At 40.6% G+C, this 18,904-nt stretch overlaps 1 protein-coding gene across 2 annotated transcripts in view; it reads right to left on the bottom strand.

Annotated features, from left to right (window-relative positions):
* Positions 1–18,904, bottom strand: part of CLASP1 (cytoplasmic linker associated protein 1) — a 264,971-nt gene that overhangs the window by 234,537 nt on the left and 11,530 nt on the right. For both annotated transcript variants that reach the window (XM_057550862.1, XM_057550863.1), the window contains 2 exons: positions 6,318–6,356; positions 5,066–5,116 (listed from right to left, as the gene is read on the bottom strand). The gene's annotated coding sequence lies outside the window, so the exon portion shown is untranslated. The remainder of the gene's footprint in view (positions 1–5,065; positions 5,117–6,317; positions 6,357–18,904) is intronic.

The following is an 18,904-nucleotide window of genomic DNA, read 5'->3' as shown; positions in this document are numbered from 1 at the left end:
TCTTGCCACACGTGACCTCTAACCACTCAGTAATACAGTCTGCGGTTCATTACACGTGGTTGGAACATTCCAAGAGGGCGAAGGGAAGTGGCCAGGCCTCTCAAGGCCCAGGACACAGAACGTGCAAATCACTTCTGCAACATTCTACGGGTCAAAGCAAGCCGCGAGGTCAGCCCAGAACAAAAGTGTGAGGAAACGGACTCCACCAGTTAATAGGGGCCGCGACATACTGCAGCCATGTGCGTCAGTCGGACACATATGTAGTCATATGTGTAGTGGGCATCTGCAGGATGACTACACGGACGGGGTAAACACATCTGTCTCCTCTGTTTGCCCATTATCTTGATTACTTGTATTTACCCATCAATTTATCATATATCACATCTCATTACAGAAGATACAAAAGAAATAACTATAGTCTATGACTTGACTTGAAAACGCTTCCAACTTACTTGGAGAGAACAAGAGATACGTACTCACAGAAAGCTTGTCAATGTGAGAATTCAGCACAAACACAGGGACTTCCCTGGTGGCCCAGTGGGTAAGACTCCACGCTCCCAATGCAGGGTGCCCGGGTTCCATCCCTGGTCGGGGAACTAGATCCCACATGCCACGACTAAAAGGTCCCGTGTGCCGCAACGAAGATCTCGCATGCCACAACTAAGATCCAGTGCAGCCAAATACACAAATAAATAGTAAAAAAAAAAAAAAAAAAACCCACAAACACAGGATACACAGCTAGCAGACCTCACAGATAGAGTGCCGCACCTGCCAAATAAGGGCTATGAGTAAGTACTGTAGTTGTTTAGAGAAGGGATGGATCAAGAAGGCCTGGAATGACCAAGTCAAAACCAGTCAGACAAGGCTCAGTTTAAGCTTTGTCTCGAAACATGGACGGGACGTCCTACATCAGTTATGGCACTTAATAGGGGGAAAAAGCCTAAGCAAGTGAGGGACGTGGAAACTTGTGAATGGTTGAGGGAAGAAGTGTGGCAACAGAGACAGTGAGATACCTCTGAGATGGGCAAGCATTATTACTCCCACTTTTTTTTTTTGGCCGTGCAGCTTGCGGGATCTTAGTTCCCCGACCAGGGATTGAACCCAGGCCATGGCAGTGAATGTGCCGAGTCCTAACCATTGGACCGCCAGGGCATTCCCATTACTCCCACTTTGAAGATAAAGAAATGAAGCTTAGAAAGGCTAGGCTAAAAAAAATTAAAAAAAAAAAAAAAAAACCCTGCCCAAGATTTTAAAGCTAATAACTGTCGGGTGATAATTGAAAATCAGATCTGCCTGGCCCCAAAGTTAGTATTATTTTTGTTATACTGTAATACTATATACTACTGCCTCATTGAAAGTTCAAAGCATGGGTACTTAATAACTCAAACATGAAAATGTTAAAGTTATATGGGGCATGAGAAGTAGAGGATTAAGAAACAAGAAATCAAATTACAAAGCACTCAGGAAGCTTTAATAAAATAATATTCCATATCACAGCATCAAGTAGTACAATTTAAATTACCAGCACCAGTGAATCAATAAGCACATCAAAAATTTCCCTGGAAAATACGTAGAAAGCAGGCATCATAATGACAAGCCAACCCCGAAAGCTAGAAACGAGCAGAACCAATCCACACTAGGCAAAAGCAGTTGCTTCTATCAATAAGGCAATTTTTCTGCATTATAATCACTTGTACAATTACGATATGGTGTGAACCTTTAAAGACGCCCGGCGTGCCCGGCCAGCAGTGGTTCTCTCTCCTCCTGGGCCATCCCACAGCCCACTCACTGGTAGCCACACAGTCATTCAGTGAACAGACCCTGGGCCAGCGGTGTGACAAGTGTCCCAGGCTAACTCCTGGGAAGCCCAGAAGGTAAGACTTGGTCAAGGCCCTCCAGGAGGTCACTGCCTGGAAGGAGGACGAGACAGAAAAGCAGACGGTGGTGGCGGTACTGGGACAGGCCCTAAGCCGGGGGCCTGTAGATGGCGCTACAGTGGCAGAGAAAGGGGAAGCGGCTGCCTGAGGGACTTCAGCGGGCCCTTCAGGATGGGCCCCCGCCACGCACACCAGGCAGATGCAGCACCCGCCCCCCCCTCCGGCTGTCACGCGTCACTCCCCCCACTCCTCACCCACTGCGGATGCGGCCTCCGGCCTCCCTGCCTCCTTCCCCAGCTCCTCTCATCTCCTGTAGCCTCCTGTTCTCGGCCCCAGCAAGCCCTCCCGGCCTGGTCCTCAGCTCCCTGCCATGCCATCCTCCTTCCCCGCCACAAATGCCCATCCCTCCAGCTCTTCTGTTCAAGTGCATTGCCTCAACCTCGTCGATTCCATAAACTCCTTCCCAGTCTCACCTTCCTTTGAGTCTGGATTAAATTCCACGGGGGTGTCAACAGCATGGAGCTACCCTCCACTGTCTCTCTCTCGGCAGTCACTGCCTAGTAATCCCGAACCTTGGGTGAACCAGACACACTGAACCGGCTGCCTTCTCGGGCCTGCAGCGGTGACCATGCGGAGGAGAAGACACACATACCCAACCAGGCTGGTTTTAAACTGATCTCAAACTTCAGAAGGCCCTTCACCACCAGCAGCCTTCCAACTCACGTTCTCCGGCAACTCTGCTTGCCTTTCTCTCCCAACGGGCTTTCCCGTCTTCTCCGCAGACGCCCATCTATCCGACCCCGCCGCCCCCTCCTGACCGGCTCACCTGCTGCTCGCTCAATAAAGCAGGCAGGATGAGACAACTGGGACGTTCACCAGCGACCCGGGGTGGCCCCCTCAACTTTTCAGCTGCCTGCTCTCCAGCATCTACCTGCAAGCTCCCCTCCATCGCCTCACCCCCGGCAGCTGAGAGACTTCCTCAAGGCCCCTGGAGCTCACAGGCCTTCCATCAGCGACACCAGGGACGGTGGAGCCCCTGTAAGCAGCCGTCTACACCCGTGAGCTGCACGGAGGCACTCCCTGTTCACCCTGCAGCCCTCCCCTCGGGCCCCCTGCCACCCCTCCACTGCAGCCGCCCTGGTCAGGAGCACCAGTGACGGCCCTGCTGGCAGACCTACTTCACTAACCCCACCTCTCAGGGGCATCCCAAAACTGACCCCTCCTTCCTTCCGAAAAATTTCCCACAAACGAGCGTGCCTTCCTGCTACTTCTCTGGCTGCACCGCCTCAAGTTTCTTTAACCATCTCTGCTCATCTCCCAAAGCTCACCCCAAAATAATAAGCATCCATTTCCATGAATTTTTTAAATCTCTATAAAACTGGTGACTCCCAAATTTGAATGTCCGAGCCAAATATCTCTGAACACCAGTCACAGGCACGGGCCTCTTTTCGGTGCCAAACTCTTTACCACTTCGGGGCCTTATCTCTTGCTGTTCCTAATGCCTGAAACATTCTCCTTATGCCTGCACTGGCCTGGCTGTCACTTCAGCTTCAATGTCACCTCCTCAGCAAGCCCTTTAAAGACCACTCTAGGGGGTCGGTCCCTTGTCACTGCACCCTGTTCTCTTCAAAGCATTTATGACCAGTTGTAATTTATCGCATGTTTGTTTACCTATTTGCTGTCTGACTTTCCCACAGGACTGTCAGTCTTATGAAAGAGGGGGCCTTGTTTATCTTGTTCACCTAATGCCTACAACCATGCCTTGTACAAACAAGGCACTCGAGAAATAGTTTTTGAATGAATGAAGTTTGCTTGAGTTGAAAATCAGAAGAAAACAGTCATTGGCAGTCATTAGTAGAGTTCAATTTGTTCTTGGGGAGTGGGAGGAATGGGGGGGGTACGAAAAACGCAAAAAAACATTTCAGATAAAAGGAATGTGCAAATACATATGGACAAAACACAAAAAAGAACAGACTACGGCCTGCTCAAGGGAAAACAAGCCATTTGGAAAGGCCAGAGCAATGGTTCCCAACCTGCAAACACTACTGACCCCGGCCCCTGAGGTGAGAGGGTGGAGTGATTAAAGGCTGTCTGAGAGGGACTTCCCTGGTGGCGCAGTGGTTAAGAATCTGCCTGCCAGTGCAGGGGACACGGGTTTGAGCCCTGGTCTGGGAAGATGCCACATGCCGCGGAGCAACTAAGCCCGTGTGCCACAACTACTGAGCCTGTGCTCTAGAGCCTGCGAGCCACAACTACTGAGCCTGCGAGCTACAACTACTGAGCCTGCGTGCCACAACTATTGAAGCTCACGCGCCTAGAGCCCGTGCTCCCCAACAAGAGAAGTCACCGCAATGAGAAGCCCGCGCACCGCAACGAAGAGTAGCCCGCGCTTGCTGCAACTAGAGAAAGCCCCTGTACAGCAACAAAGACCCAACACAGCCAAAAATTAATTAATTAATTAATTTTTTTAAAAGTCTGTCTGAGAATTAGTGCAGACACAAGCCACACATTATCCATGACCTAAGTATTCCTAGCCATATTTTCAAACTTATGCAATGCAATTATGAATCTTTAAATGCAAAAATAATGTAAAAAGTATTTCTTAATTCTTATTTTGAGTTTGAAAATATTTCTCAATTAACAGATACCAGAAATTCCACTTACATAGAGCCCTGTGAAGCTGAACACTAAAAAGAGTTCTTGGGACTTCCCTGGTGGTCCAGCGGTTAAGAGTCCGCCTTCCAATGCAGGGGATGCGGGTTCTATCCCTGGTCAGGGAACTAAGATCCCACATGCCGCAGAGCAACTAAGCCCGTGCACTCTACAGCCCACGTGCCACAACCAGAGAGCCTGCGGGCCGTAACCACTGAGCCCGTGCATTCTAGAGCCTGCACGCCACAGCTAGAAAGAAGCCTGCGCAACACAACGAAAGATCCTGCACACCACAACGAAGATCCCTCGTGCCACAACTAAGACCTAACACAGCCAAATAAATAAATATTTTTTTTAAAAAAGAGTTCTTATTCTCAGAAAGCCTGGCTCAGACCAGAAAGACTGAGCACAGACAAGGCCCAGCAGTCAACTTCCAGCACCAAAGGCCAACAGTGCTGTGGTCTCCAGGGAGCTCTGTATACGTCATCTTTGAAATGCAGAATCACAAGACTTTGGGTGGACATACAATTATTTACCTTGGAGAGATCATTAAAATCTGCAGTTCCTCAAGTTATCACAAGAATATTCTGCAATAGGGGAAAAAAAATCAGTTGTACTCCCTCTTCTCTCTATCACCCACCCCAGTGTGAATAATAATTAACTACAGTGAAGTCATGACAAAAAAACCAACCATAATGTATGATGTAAATGCCCAAAAGTGAGTAACAGAAGAAAGTTCACTGTATTAAAAGTGCAGGTCATATGAATAGAAATAAATCATTAATATTGGTTAATTTCTGGTACTAAGATTACAGATTTTTCTTTGTACTTTTCTGTATTTTCTAAATTTTTTCTATGATGAATATAGAAAATATGTTACTTTTATAATTACAAAGAGAAAAGTATTATTCAAAAACCAGGCATTACCATTTCATAATGGAGGAAAATCTCCCTTTCAGTATTATGAAATATAATGTATAACTATCAGTGAAGTGTAAAACAAGAAGAAAGTCTTAAATTCCCAAAAAGATGGGATTGGTGGATTAGTTACTTCCACAAATTATGTGGTAGAAAACTACACAATGGAAAACACAAATAAGTACCAAAAAAAAACAAACCAGCTCCATATTACTGTATACATACTATAAAAAAATAATAGGAGAAAATAAATACACTGCACAAGTGTCAGATAAATTATTCATTCATAATGGTTACTACTTGCCTTCACTAGTATTTTAATGAAGTAATTTCTTAAAAATTTTTCAGATTTTTTTTTCTTTGTGAACTATAAAAGTAGAACATAGTTTTAATTTTATTTTTGCTTCTCCTATGGCAGGTTTATAATAATAAGAATTGCTTCTATTTTTATTCTACTCCTCAAAGATGAAACAAGATGGACATAACGCTGAAAACTGCTGAAGCATGTTGATAGGTACATGAGAATTTGTTACACCATTCTCTTCACTTCTCTATGTGTTTAAAATTGTCTGGAACTTTTAAAAATCCAAAACACTTTTTAACTTCTTCAAAAGAACTGTAAAGCTTAAGTCTATGTGGGAAAAAAAATACATAAAATACCTGCAATAAAATTAGTAATTAACTAAACAAATAAGGATGTGAAACTGCATTAAATTGCATATACATAGTTACACAAATAGCATATACAGTGTATGACATTTATATACATATAGTATGATGTAGCCCACATGTGAAAAAAATTACAGAAAAGAACAAAAATGAAGTATGTAAAAGATTAATAGGTAGCCTCTAATAGGTTTGAGAGCTTACCTCCTACTTCTTAATAATTTCCTCTACTCTTCATATTTTCTAAGAAGAAAAGAGACATTTTTAAAAGTCTTAAAAGAGAAAAGCAGTTATTTAACATTCATCTTATTCATTCAAGAACTGTGAAACCAAAACTAACTGACAACAAAGACACCTCCCTATTGACTGCTGACTTTTCTTCTCCCAATGATATACACAAGACCAATGTCAACATCAGCATACCAAGCTGTTACATTACCAAGGCAGTTACCCCAGACAGGAAAGAATAGTAATAATATAGATTACAGATTCCCAAGGAAAGGTCTTACGTGAAAACAGGAGACCTCAGCAGGGAGCCAGCTTATTGGAGAAACAAGGCTCATCACAGACACTAACCAATATGCCGGCTCCTCTAGAAAGAGGGGACCTAAATTTCCACTCAGGCTAGCAACATTTACTTCTGTTGTATTTTTCAGAGAGCTTCATTTACAGTTCCATAGCTGTGACCAGCTTTCTTTTCCGTTTGTTTACTATACCAATGGAAAACAGATCCTTAAACCTGAATGACTCCTTAGTAATTGTTACTAACAGCTTTATTGAAATATATATCACATATCATTAAATTCTCCCTTTTAAAGTGTATGTACTGCCCCTAGGTTCAGACGCAGACGTAGAGAATGGACCTGAGGACACGGGGAGGGGGAAGGGTAAGCTGGGACAAAGTGACAGAGTGGCATGGACATACATACACTACCAAATGTAAAATAGCTAGTGGGAAGCAGCCGCACAGCACAGGGAGATCAGCTCGGTGCTTTGTGACCACCTGGAGGGGTGGGATAGGGAGGGTGGGAGGGAGATGAAGAGGGAGGGGATATGGGGATATACGTATACGTATAGCTGATTCACTTTGTTATAAAGCAGAAACTAACACACCATTGTAAAGCAATTATACGCCAATAAAGATGTTAAAAAATAATAAAGTGTATGTAATTCAGCAATTTTAAATATGTTCACAAAGTTGTGCACCCGTCACCACTACTTAATTCCAGAACATTTTTATCACCACAAAATGAAACCCCTATCATCCTTTAGCGGTCACTCTCCAACCCCCTCTCCCAAACCCATGAAAACCAGTAATCTACTTTCTGATGGAATGGATCTGCCTATTCTGGACACTTCATATAAATGGAGTCATGAAATATGTGTCTTTCACATCTGGCTTCTTTCACTTAGCATAGTATCTTCAAGGTTTATCCATCTCATAGCATGGATCAGTATTTCATTCCTTCTTATGGCTGAATAATATTCCACTGAATAGCTGTACCACAGTTTGTTCATACAGTTATCCGCTGATGGATATTTGGAATGTTTCTACTTTTTGGCTAGTATGAATAATGCTATAAACATTCCTGAACAAGTTTTGTGTGGACAGGTTTCCAATTTTCTTTGGTATACAAATAGGAGTGTTAACTAGAATACAGGGTATAACTCTATGTTTAGGGTTTTGAAGAACTGCCAAACTGTTTTGCAAAGTGGCTACACCATTTTATATTCCCACAGCATTATATGAGGGTTCCAATTTCTTTACATCTTCAGCAATACTTATGGTCCATCTTTTTTATCATAGCCATCCAAGAGGGTATGCAGCGGCATCTCACTGTGGCTCTGATGGGCATTTCCCTAATGACTCTGGGTGTTGGGCTTCTTTTCATGGACTTGTTGGCCAATTTGGACATCTTCTTTGGAGAAATGTCTAATCAAATTCTTTGCGGGACTTCCCTGGTGGACCAGTGTTTAAGACTCTGCGCTTCCAATGCAGGGGGTGCAGGTTCAATCCCTGGTCGGGGAACTAAGATCCCACAGGCCACGTGGCGCAGCCAAAAAGCAAAAAACAACAACAAAAAATTCTTTGCTTATGTTTTTAATTGGGTTGTCTTTATTGTTGATTGTATGAGTTTTTATATACTCTGGATAAAAGTTCTTTACCAGATAAATGATTTGCAAATATTTTCTCTCATTCTGTAGGGTGTGCTTTCATTTTCTTGATGGTATCATTTGAAACATAAAGTTCTAAATTTTAATAAAGTCCAATTTGCCTGTTTTTTTGCTGTTGTTGCTTGTTTTATATGTCATACCTAAGGAACCACTGCCTATTTTACCACAATAAAAAAGAAAGAAAAGAAACTACTGCCTAATCTAAGGTCATGAAGATTTGCATCTACATTTTCTTCTAAGAGTTTTACTGTTTCAGATCTTACATTCTGGTCTATGATTGAGTTCATTTATATATATGAGTGAGGAAAGGGTCCAAATTCATTCTTTTGCATGTGGATATCAACTTGTCCCAGCACCATTTGTTGAAAAGACTATTCCTCACTGAATTGTCTTTGCACTCTCGTTGAAAATCAATTGACTGTAAATGTAAGGATTTACTTCTGGACTTACATTCTATTCCACTGATCTGTATGTCTACCCTACCCTTTATGCCAGTACCAGACTGTCTTGATTACTGTAGCTTTGTAATAAGTTATTAAAGTCCTCCAACTTTGTTCTTCCTTTTCAAGATTGTTTTGACTATTCAGGGTCCATTGTATTTCCATACGAATATGAAGATCAGCTTGTGAACTTCTGCAGAACAGACAGCTGGGATTTTAATGGGGAGTATGTTGAATCAATTTGGGGAATAGTGCCATCTTAACAATACTAGGTCATTCGATCCAAGTACATAGGATGTCTATTTATTTAGATCTTTATTTCAGTGATGTTGTATAGTTTCAGAATGTAAGTTTTACACTTCTTCGTTAACTTTATTCTAAGTTTTCTATACTTTTTAAAAATTTGTTTGTTTGTTTGTTTATTTATTTATTTATTTATTTTTGGCTGTGTTGGGTCTTTATTTCTGTGTGAGGGCTTTCTCTAGTTGCGGTGCGCGGGCCTCTCACTATCGCGGCCTCTCTTGTTGCGGAGCACAGGCTCCAGACGCGCAGGCTCAGTAGTTGTGGCTCATGGGCCTAGTTGCTCCGCAGCATGTGGGATCTTCCCAGACCAGGGCTCGAACCCATGTCCCCTGCATTGGCAGGCAGATTCTCAACCACTGTGCCACCAGGGAAGCCCAGCTCTTAATTGTTTTATAGTGGATTCCTTACGATGTTCTATATACAAGATCACATCATCTGCAAAAAGACTGTTTTACTTCTTTTCCAACCTAGATGCCTTTTATTTCATTTTCTTGCCTAATTGCCCCAGCTAGAAGCTCCAGTACAATGTTGAATAGAAGTGACATAAAAGGACATCTTTGTCCTGTTCCTGATCTTGGGAAAAATTCAATTTTTTATCACTAAGTATGGCATCTGCTGTGGGTTTTCATCAATGGCCTTTATCACATTGAGAAGTTCCCTTCTATTCCTAGTTTGTTGAGTGTTTTTACCATCTAAAATGCTTTTCCTGCAGCTATTGAGATGATAATGTGGTTTTTGTCCTTTACTATTATTATGGTTACACTGATTTCCAGCTGTTAAACCAACCTTGCATTCCTGGGATAAATCCTAGTTGGTCATAGTGTATAATCCTTCTGATCTGGTGCTGGACTCAGTTTGCCAGTATTTTGTTGAGGATTTTTTTTTGCATCTATATTCATAAAGGATACTGGTCTGTAATTTTCTTTTCCTATGATGTCTTTGTATGGTTTGGTTAACAGAGTAATAACATCCTCAAACGATGAACTAGGAAGCACCCCAGCCTCCTCTTTATTTTGAAAGAGTTTGCAAAGAATTTGCATTTGGTATATTTGGTAGAATCACCAAATGTGAAGTCATCTGAGTTGGAGCTCTTTGTGAGATGTTTCTTGATTGTTAATTACATCTCTTTACTTGCTATTGGACTATTCAGATGTTTTATTTTTTCTTGAGTCAATCTCAGTAATGCCATTCTAGGAATGCATACACTCTATCTAGGTTGTCTAATTTGTTGGCATATAATTGTTCCTAGTATTCTCTCATATTCCTTTTTATTTCTGTAAGGTCAGTAGTAATGTCCTCTCTTTCATACCTGATTTTATTAATTTCAGTCTTGTCCTTGTTTTTCTTGGTCAGACTAGCTTGACTAGCTTAAGTTTTGTCAATTTTGTTGATCTTTTCAATTCTTAATCTGTTGATTTCTGCTTTTTTCTCTAGTTCATTTTTTTCTAATTTAGTATTTATTTTTTCTTCCTTCTGCTTGCTTTTGGATTAGTTTGCTCTCTTACCAGTTTCTTAAGATGGAAGTTTTTTACATTACTGATTTAAGATCTTTCTTCTTTTTTCATATAAGCATTTATAGCTATAAATTTCCCTCTGAGCACTGCTTTTATTGCATCCCCAAGGTTATGGTACGTTGTTTAATTTTGTGCATGGAGCATAGTAGGTGCTAAATATTTATTGTTGAACAATGAATGAATGGCAGGGTTCTTCTTTTAATTGTGGAAAAACATACATAAAATTTACTATTTTAACCACTTTTAAGTGTACAGCTCAGTGGCATTAAGTACATTCACATTATTGTGCAACCATTACCACCATGTTATGTTGTGTTTCTGTTTTCAGTCATCTCAGACTATTTTCTAATTTTCCTTGTGATTTCCTCTTTTACCCATTAGTGACTTAGGAGTGTGTTGGTTAATTTCCACATATTTGTGAATTTCCCAATTTCCCTCTGTTACTGATATCTAATTTCATTCCATTGTGGTCAGAGCACACTCTGAACCATTTCCATCCTTTTAAATTTATTGAGTCTTGTTTTATGGCATAACATATAATCTATCCTGGAGAATGTTTCACATGCCCTTGAGAACAATGTGTATTCACTGTTATTGGGTGTGCTGTTCTACAGATATCTGTCCCTTAATGATTTAAAAGAGTCTATCGGCAACTAGATCACATTTAAGAAAAAAATTGCCAGTTATGGACATCTTAAATTTTTCATATTATCCCCCACTTTTATACTGACTACTTATTCCATATATATATTTATACATGTATATAAAAAAAATCACGTCTCCCCTTTAAAAATAAAAATCTCAGTTTCTAGCACCATATTAAGGGCTGGTTTCTAAGAGTGAAACCTACTAAAAAGGTAAGCAGAAAAGAGCATATATACCCATACGAGAGATTTTCTAACAGGTTTCTGAAACATAAAATCTCCAGACTTAGGTAAATAAGAAGAGAGCAGAGCATTTGATATGTCATTTGATAGCATGACAGCTGACATGGCTATCCCAAGTTTCCCAAGGGAGCTGGGTTACACACAGTGGAAAAAAAGAAAACCTTATTAAGTATGGGTTATTCAATGTGAAGACAGAAGGTGTAAGAAGCTTGGGATATAAAAGCACAGAGTTTTTCTCTTTTACTGAATAAAGAAGTCAAGCTAAGAAGTACTGCAGCAGTGGTTTAAAATTTGGGTTTCATTTCAGCAATTTACAATAAGCATAGGTACTTCACATTTGAAATAGCGCTTTCCAATGCACTAAGTGATTATAAAAATGCCACCTTCTTTATTCCCCCACAAAACCTCTGTAAGATCGTTACTGTCATGCCTATTTCACAGATTCAGAAGCAAAGTAACTTCCAGGGTCACACAACAAGTACGAAACAGAATCAATATTTGAACCTGGGCTTCTAATTCCAAATCCAGGGCTATTTCCACCAAGTCACAGCTGCTGCTTCTCACCAAGAATACACACAAGTCTCAGTACTTCAGACCTGAGTATATATAACTTAGGAAAAAGACCTACACAGGAAGGATACATCCACCACACTTAATATTCCCAAAATAAGAGCAGAAGAGCCTGAACAGAGAGAAGCAACCTGTCCTGGCACAGCACACATACTAAGCAGGGGCTCCAGAAACAAGGAACAAAGGAAGAGGAAGAACCATATGCACCCCCAGAAGTGAACCTAGGAGAGCAATCAGCAATCGTTAGCTCAGAGAGCTCAGTATTTCCCACAGATGCCAAAGGGCTGATCAAAAACAGGAAAGAGGGCTTCCCTGGTGGCGCAGTGGTTGAGAGTCTGCCTGCCGATGCAGAGGACACGGGTTCGAGCCCTGGTCTGGGAGAATCCCACATGCCGCGGAGCAACTAGGCCCGTGCGCCACAACTACTGAGCCTGTGCGTCTGGAGCCTGTGCTCCGCAACAAGAGAGGCCGCGATAGTGAGAGGCCCGCGCACTGCGATGAAGAGTGGCGCCCGCTTGCCGCAACTAGAGAAAGCCCTCGCACAGAAACGAAGACCCAACACAGCCAAAAATAAATAAATAAATAAATAAATTAAAAAAAAAAAAATGTAGTGATTCACTTTATAAAAAAAAAAAAAAACAGGAAAGAGAGAGAAGAAAAAGGGTAACATATAACCATTGGGGGAAACTAGGTGAATGGTGAAGAGAAACTCTCTGTACTATTTTTGCCTCTTCTTGTGAATCTATACTTATGCCAAAATGAAAAGAGGAAAAAAGTGAAGAGATGTACATGATGTGGATATGCTCTTGGTCCTAGTTTCCTAAAGTTCCTTAAATACCTAATGTGCCAGCCAATCTGTCAACGAATTCCAGGTCCACTGGGGAGGGAAAGACAAGTGAAGGATCTATTCCAACAGTACATCAAGGTACTTTCCTGGAAGATTAGCTACTTTTCTGATGACTCCTTAGTAGACAGAAAAAGGAAAGACTACATCGATGAAATAAACATAAGGTCACCCCTGGGTAAAGCTCTGTCTTAGGCATGCACTGCCATGAAAACACATGCTCTGCTACTGTCTCTCACGCCCAAATCATTTCCCTTGCTTCTATTCCTTGCTCCAGAAAGATTCAGACTGAAGACGCAGAATCTGACGGACTGCGAAGACCTACAGTCACAGAGCCTTCAATGATAAGGAATCCTGTGCTTGCTGAAGAAAGAAAACTGAGATGAGCACTTTAGAGATTCATTTATTCATTGAGTCTTATTAGGGTTAGCTTCAAATCCTTTCAGTGCAGTGCAAGTGACCTGGCAGAGAAAAATAATTTGCAACATCAGCTGGGCAATGACAAGGACACTGAAAACACAACTTCACATACGGCTTCCTACCCACCCATCATTCAACCAGATTTCAAGCATATAGACTTTAAATCTGTACTCTACTAAGCTTACACGTAACAGCTAGGGAAATTTTGCTATATTTCTCAGATCAACTATAACAGAACACTGCTATTACTATAATAACCTTTTTACATTCATATTTTATGGATTCAGGAAAAAAAAATCCAAAAGAAAAGCACAAAAAGAGATCTGTGCCTTGCCTATATTAGTATGTACTGAACTGTACATACAGATGATGTTGTACATACAGATGATGCTCCATTTCCAAACTCAATATTTTTCCAACACTGACTTATTCCTACTCATCACTAACATGGTTTTCTTTAAAATGCCTAAAAACCTGACTCTAGTGCTACATTTAAACAAAAAAAATCACTTAAGAATGTAATTGAGGACGTCCCTGGTGGCGCAGTGGTTAAGAATCCACCTGCCAATGCAGGGGACACGGGTTTGAGCCCTGGTCTAGGAAGATCCCACATACCACGGAGCAACTAAGCCTGTGCGCCACACTACTGAGCCTGCACTCTAGAGCCCGCGAGCCACAACTACTGAGCCCGCGAGCCACAACTACTGAGCCCACGTGCCACAACTACTGAGCCCACGCACCTAGAGCCTGTGCTCCGCAACAAGACAAGTCACCACAATGAGAAGCCCGTGCACTGCAACGAAGAGCAGCCCCCGCTCGCTGCAACTAGAGAAAGCCCGCGTGCAGCAACAAAGACACAACGTAGCAAAAAATTAATTATTTTTTTTAAAAAAGAATGTAATTGAACATAATCAAATACACATTTTACTACACTGCTGATGAGAATAAAATTCATAACTATCTAGGGCAATTTGGAAACCTCTATCAATAACCTTTAAATATGTCTTGATCCAATAGGTCCAAATCTAAGAATTCATCTAAGGAAATAATTTGTTAAGTATTCTAAAATGTATATATAAAGTTGTTCACTGCAGCTTTCGTGAAAAAGACTTTTTAATAAAAATAAGTGTTCAAGAACAGGAAATTTGGAAAGAAATTACAGTACATCCAAACAATAGCATACCACGCAATCATTGAAAATCAAAGTAAAAATGTGTTCTTATTGCCCTGGAAAAATATCTACAATCAGTTTAGTGAAAAAAGCAAACTAGAAAACTCCATGTTTCTGACGTCCTTTTTGTTTGTAAAATAAAAAGTAGTCACTTATATTCTTGGTACATAGAAAAAGTATGGAAAGAAACATACCAAAGCATTAACACTCTATTTTCTACAATGAAAATGTCCTATTTATATAATTTTTAAAAATACATGTTAAACCCAGAAATAAACCCACACACCTATAGTTAATTAATCTTCGACAAAAGAGGTAAGAATATACAATGGAGAAAAGACAGTCTCTTCAACAAGTGGTGCTGGGAAAGCTGGACAGACGCATGTAAATCAATGAAGCTGTAACACTCCCTCACACCATACACACAAACTAAAAACTTAAATATAAGACATGACATCATAAAACTCCTAGAAGAGTACATGGCAAAACGTTTTCTGACATAAATCGTAGCAATGTTTTCTTACATCAGGCTTCCAAGACAACAGAAATAAAAACAAAAATAAACAAATGGGACCTAATCAAACTTACAAGCTTTTGCACAGCAAAGGAAACCATAAACAAAATGAAAAGACAACCCACAGAATGCGAGGAAATATCTGCAAACAATACGACCAAAAAGGGGTTAATACCCAAAATATACAAACAGCTCTTACAACTCAATAACAAAAAAACAAACAACCCAATCAAAAAACAGCCAGAAGACCTAAACAGACATTTCTCCAAAGAAGACATAAAGATGGCCAATAGGCACATGAAAAGATGCTCAATATCGCTAATTATCAGAGAAATGCAAATCAAAACTACAACGAGATATCACCTCACACCGGTCAGAATGGCCATCATCAAAGAGTCTACAAATAATAAATGCCGGTGTGGAGAAAAGGGAAGCCTCTTACAGTGCTGCTGGAAATGTAAACTGGTGCAGCCACTGTGGAAAACAGTATGGAGGTTCCTTAAAAAACTAAAAATAGAATTAACCATATGATCCAGCAATCCCACTCCTGGGCATATATTCGGAAAAGACAAAAACTCTAATTTGAAAAGATATATGCACCCCAATGTTCATAGCAGCACTGTTTACAATAGCCAAGGCGTGGAAGCAACCTAAATGTCCATCAACAGATGAATGGGTAAAGAAAATGTGGTACATATATACAATGAAATACTACTCAGCCGAAAAAAGAATGAAATAATGCCATTTGCAGCAACAGGGATGGACCTAGAGATGATCATACTAAGTGAAGTAAGTCAGAAAGAGAAAGACAAATACCATATGATATCACTTATATGTGGAATCTAAAATATGACACAAATGAACTTATTTACAAAACAGAAACAGACTCACAGACACAGAGAACAAACTTACAGTTACCAAAGGGGAAAGGTGGTGGGGGAGGGATGAATTAGGAGTTTGGGATTAACAGATACACAGTACTATATATAAAATAAACAATAAGGACCTACTGTATAGCACAGGGAACTATATTAAATAGCCTGTAATAAACCGTAATGAAAAGTATATGAAAAATATATGTGTAACTGTATCACTTTGCTGTACACCAGAAACTAACACAGCACTGTAAATCAACTACACTTCAAAAAAAATTAAAAAAGAAAAAAAATGTTAAAAATAACAGTGTATAACTGATTCACTTTGTTATAAAGCAGAAACTAACACACCATTGTAAAGCAATTATACTCCAATAAAGATGTTAAAAAAAATAAAAAATAACAGGGGTCCTAACAGAGCAATGCCGCCAGCCTGCACACGCACAGATTATCTGGAAGACCAGTCAAGAAGCTAGAAGCAGCGCTGCCTCTGGGAATGGGATGTGGAAGAAGGATAAAAAGGGTGGAGGAAGGCTTACATTTCACTCTCTGTCCTTGGGCACCTTTTAAACTTTTTTAACCATGTACATACAGTATCTAGTCAAAGGAAATACACATTTCAAAACATTAAGATGTTCATATTCTTTCTAGTATAAGCATATTGCATCCAATAAATAACAGAAAGTTATTTGTAAAGTCAAAAAGAACTGTAATCCTGAAGCCACAGACATCATCAGTTACTACAAAGAACCGAAAAACATTTAAAAAGCTAGTTCTTCAGCAAATTGTCCATCGCTAGTATACTCATCTCTAGCAGGCAGCACTGGTAACACCTATAGGGAAGCAAAGTGTATTTCTGAAGCTCTTCCAGCCACGGAATTCCTGCAAAATCAAAGACACGCAAAAAACAAAAACACACAAGTAATGAGAAGAAAAGTGCTTGATTAGTTTTTGATCACTGAACTACAGCCATGTTTTAATTCAAAAATAACACAAGACAGAGTCATACAGGTCTACAAAATTACTTTTAGGTCATACGTGTCTATAAAATTACATTTTTAAGTGTACTAACTAGAGGATTCTCTTATCACCAGCCGGGTTTTGTTAAAACCTCTAAGATGGGTAATTCGGCAATATCTCTCAAAATTTTAATGACACATAACGTTCAATCCAAAAGGTCGACTTACAGGAATTCATTCATACACATGCAAAATAAATTATTATAGGATTATTCTTTACAGCATAGTTTTATAAATGCAAAAGACTGGAAAAAACTAAATGTTCCTTAGTAGAGGGCTGGGTAAATTATGGTATGCCATACAATGGCATACTATTCAGCCATACTCTTCATTTTCAAAAAACTATGAAGAAGCCTTTAATGTATTGATACTGACATAGACTGATTTCCAAGATATATTAAGTAAAAAAAAAAAAAAGCAAAAATCAAAATTCAGTAGTCTACTATCTGTGCAAGAAAGGAGAGTGGGGGAAGGCATATATGTATACGCACTTTTTCATACATATAATTAATAACATTAGTGTCTCTAGGGAAGGGTAGATGGCAGACAGCAGAGGAGGGAACCTAATCTTTAAATCATGTGTATGTATTAACTGTTCAAAAAATAAATATTTTATAATTTAAAAATTTTAATGCATTTAACTAGCAGTTCTATCTCTCCTTTCTAGGTAACTTAAACAAGATGAAAGGAACCTTCAGGCCCACAAGAATACCCCTGAGGTACGCTTTAAAAAAGTTTCTACAGCCAATCATGCATGTAATAAGCTTGTGACTACAATAAAAATTACATAAGTTTAATAATGTCATAACTATCCATATGCAATCTCAATAGCAACCAATTTCCCAAAAGCATAACGTCTAACCCCACCCCCAAAATTCCAAAACGGAATTACTGATCAGTTGATGATTCCAGTAAAACAGAAGAGTCCGGATTTCATTAAGACCCAGGGTTCTCTGTGGGAGGTTAGTTTCAGCCTTCTCTCAGCTAGGTTGCTTTCTTGGCCACTTGACAACATTAGACCGTGGGGTTAACATGGCCAAGAGTCAGGCTCCTTGTCCCCTGTCACAAGCTCGGTCTCCAGCCAACATAGCTCTCTCATAAATGGAAGGCAAGAGCCAGGCCCCAGAGTGTACAGCCAGGGGGCTGCGGACCTGCTCAGGGCTTCACATCCTTCCGACGAAAACAGGAAGGGACACATCCTTCGCCACTGCCAGATGAGAAGCCCTTCCCGCCTCAGCCTTCCACACTGAACTCAGCACACTCACCAGGGGACTCCTGTCTCCTTGCTCGTCCCGCTTCCTTGGGGGCGGAGCTCTCTGGGAACAGGGCTGACAGCCCTGCTCTCTGTCCTCAGGCCCAACAGTAAAGTTTGTTGAAGATTCTCACCAGAGTACATAGTGCATTCTCTACTAATTACCCAGATACACCCCAGAATAACTCTCTCATTTTAACGGCAGTGGTTTTCCTTAAGGGCTTTCAGTGTTTTGGGTCCATTTCTCATGAACACCTATGTACACACTTTCTGTGTCCCCTCCGGTCACCCACGCCACCCCAAAACAGATCTAGCGAGCAAATGACTATAAGGTGTGCCCCACCTTCCAGGGCTTAGTCACGCTTTCATGATTCCACAAAACCATTACTACACAATCTGGCTAAATACTGTCACACTGTCTAAACAAATGCTTCTGTGGCAATTTCCGAAATCTACTCCAAATTCTGAAGTGAATGAGAGTAAGAAAAGCTTTTCCCATCGTGTTCACTTTATAAACGCAGTCACAGGCCGCAGGCAATGGCTACCAACAGGCGAGTTCAATCAGCAACAGGCTAAAGTACCACCCCGTCAGCCCGCATCAAGAGCGTGGCAGGAGAGCATTTCTTTTGAAAGGGCCACCCTCCTCAGAATGGGATCCTATGTCTGGAGGGCGATCTATTAAGTGATAAAAATACTTCTTAAGTCAAACTTTTTAGACAAAGATATAGCCTTAGATTTAGATACATACCAGGCCCAAATTCTCCATAAATAAGGCCAGAGGTAGCAAAAGAAAATAGCATCTCTCCT

Source organism: Balaenoptera acutorostrata, chromosome 8, assembly GCF_949987535.1.
Source record: "Balaenoptera acutorostrata chromosome 8, mBalAcu1.1, whole genome shotgun sequence".
Taxonomy (NCBI): domain Eukaryota; kingdom Metazoa; phylum Chordata; class Mammalia; order Artiodactyla; family Balaenopteridae; genus Balaenoptera; species Balaenoptera acutorostrata.
The sequence above is the reverse complement of the archived record's forward strand: the minus strand, read 5'-3'. Positions and strand labels throughout refer to the sequence as shown.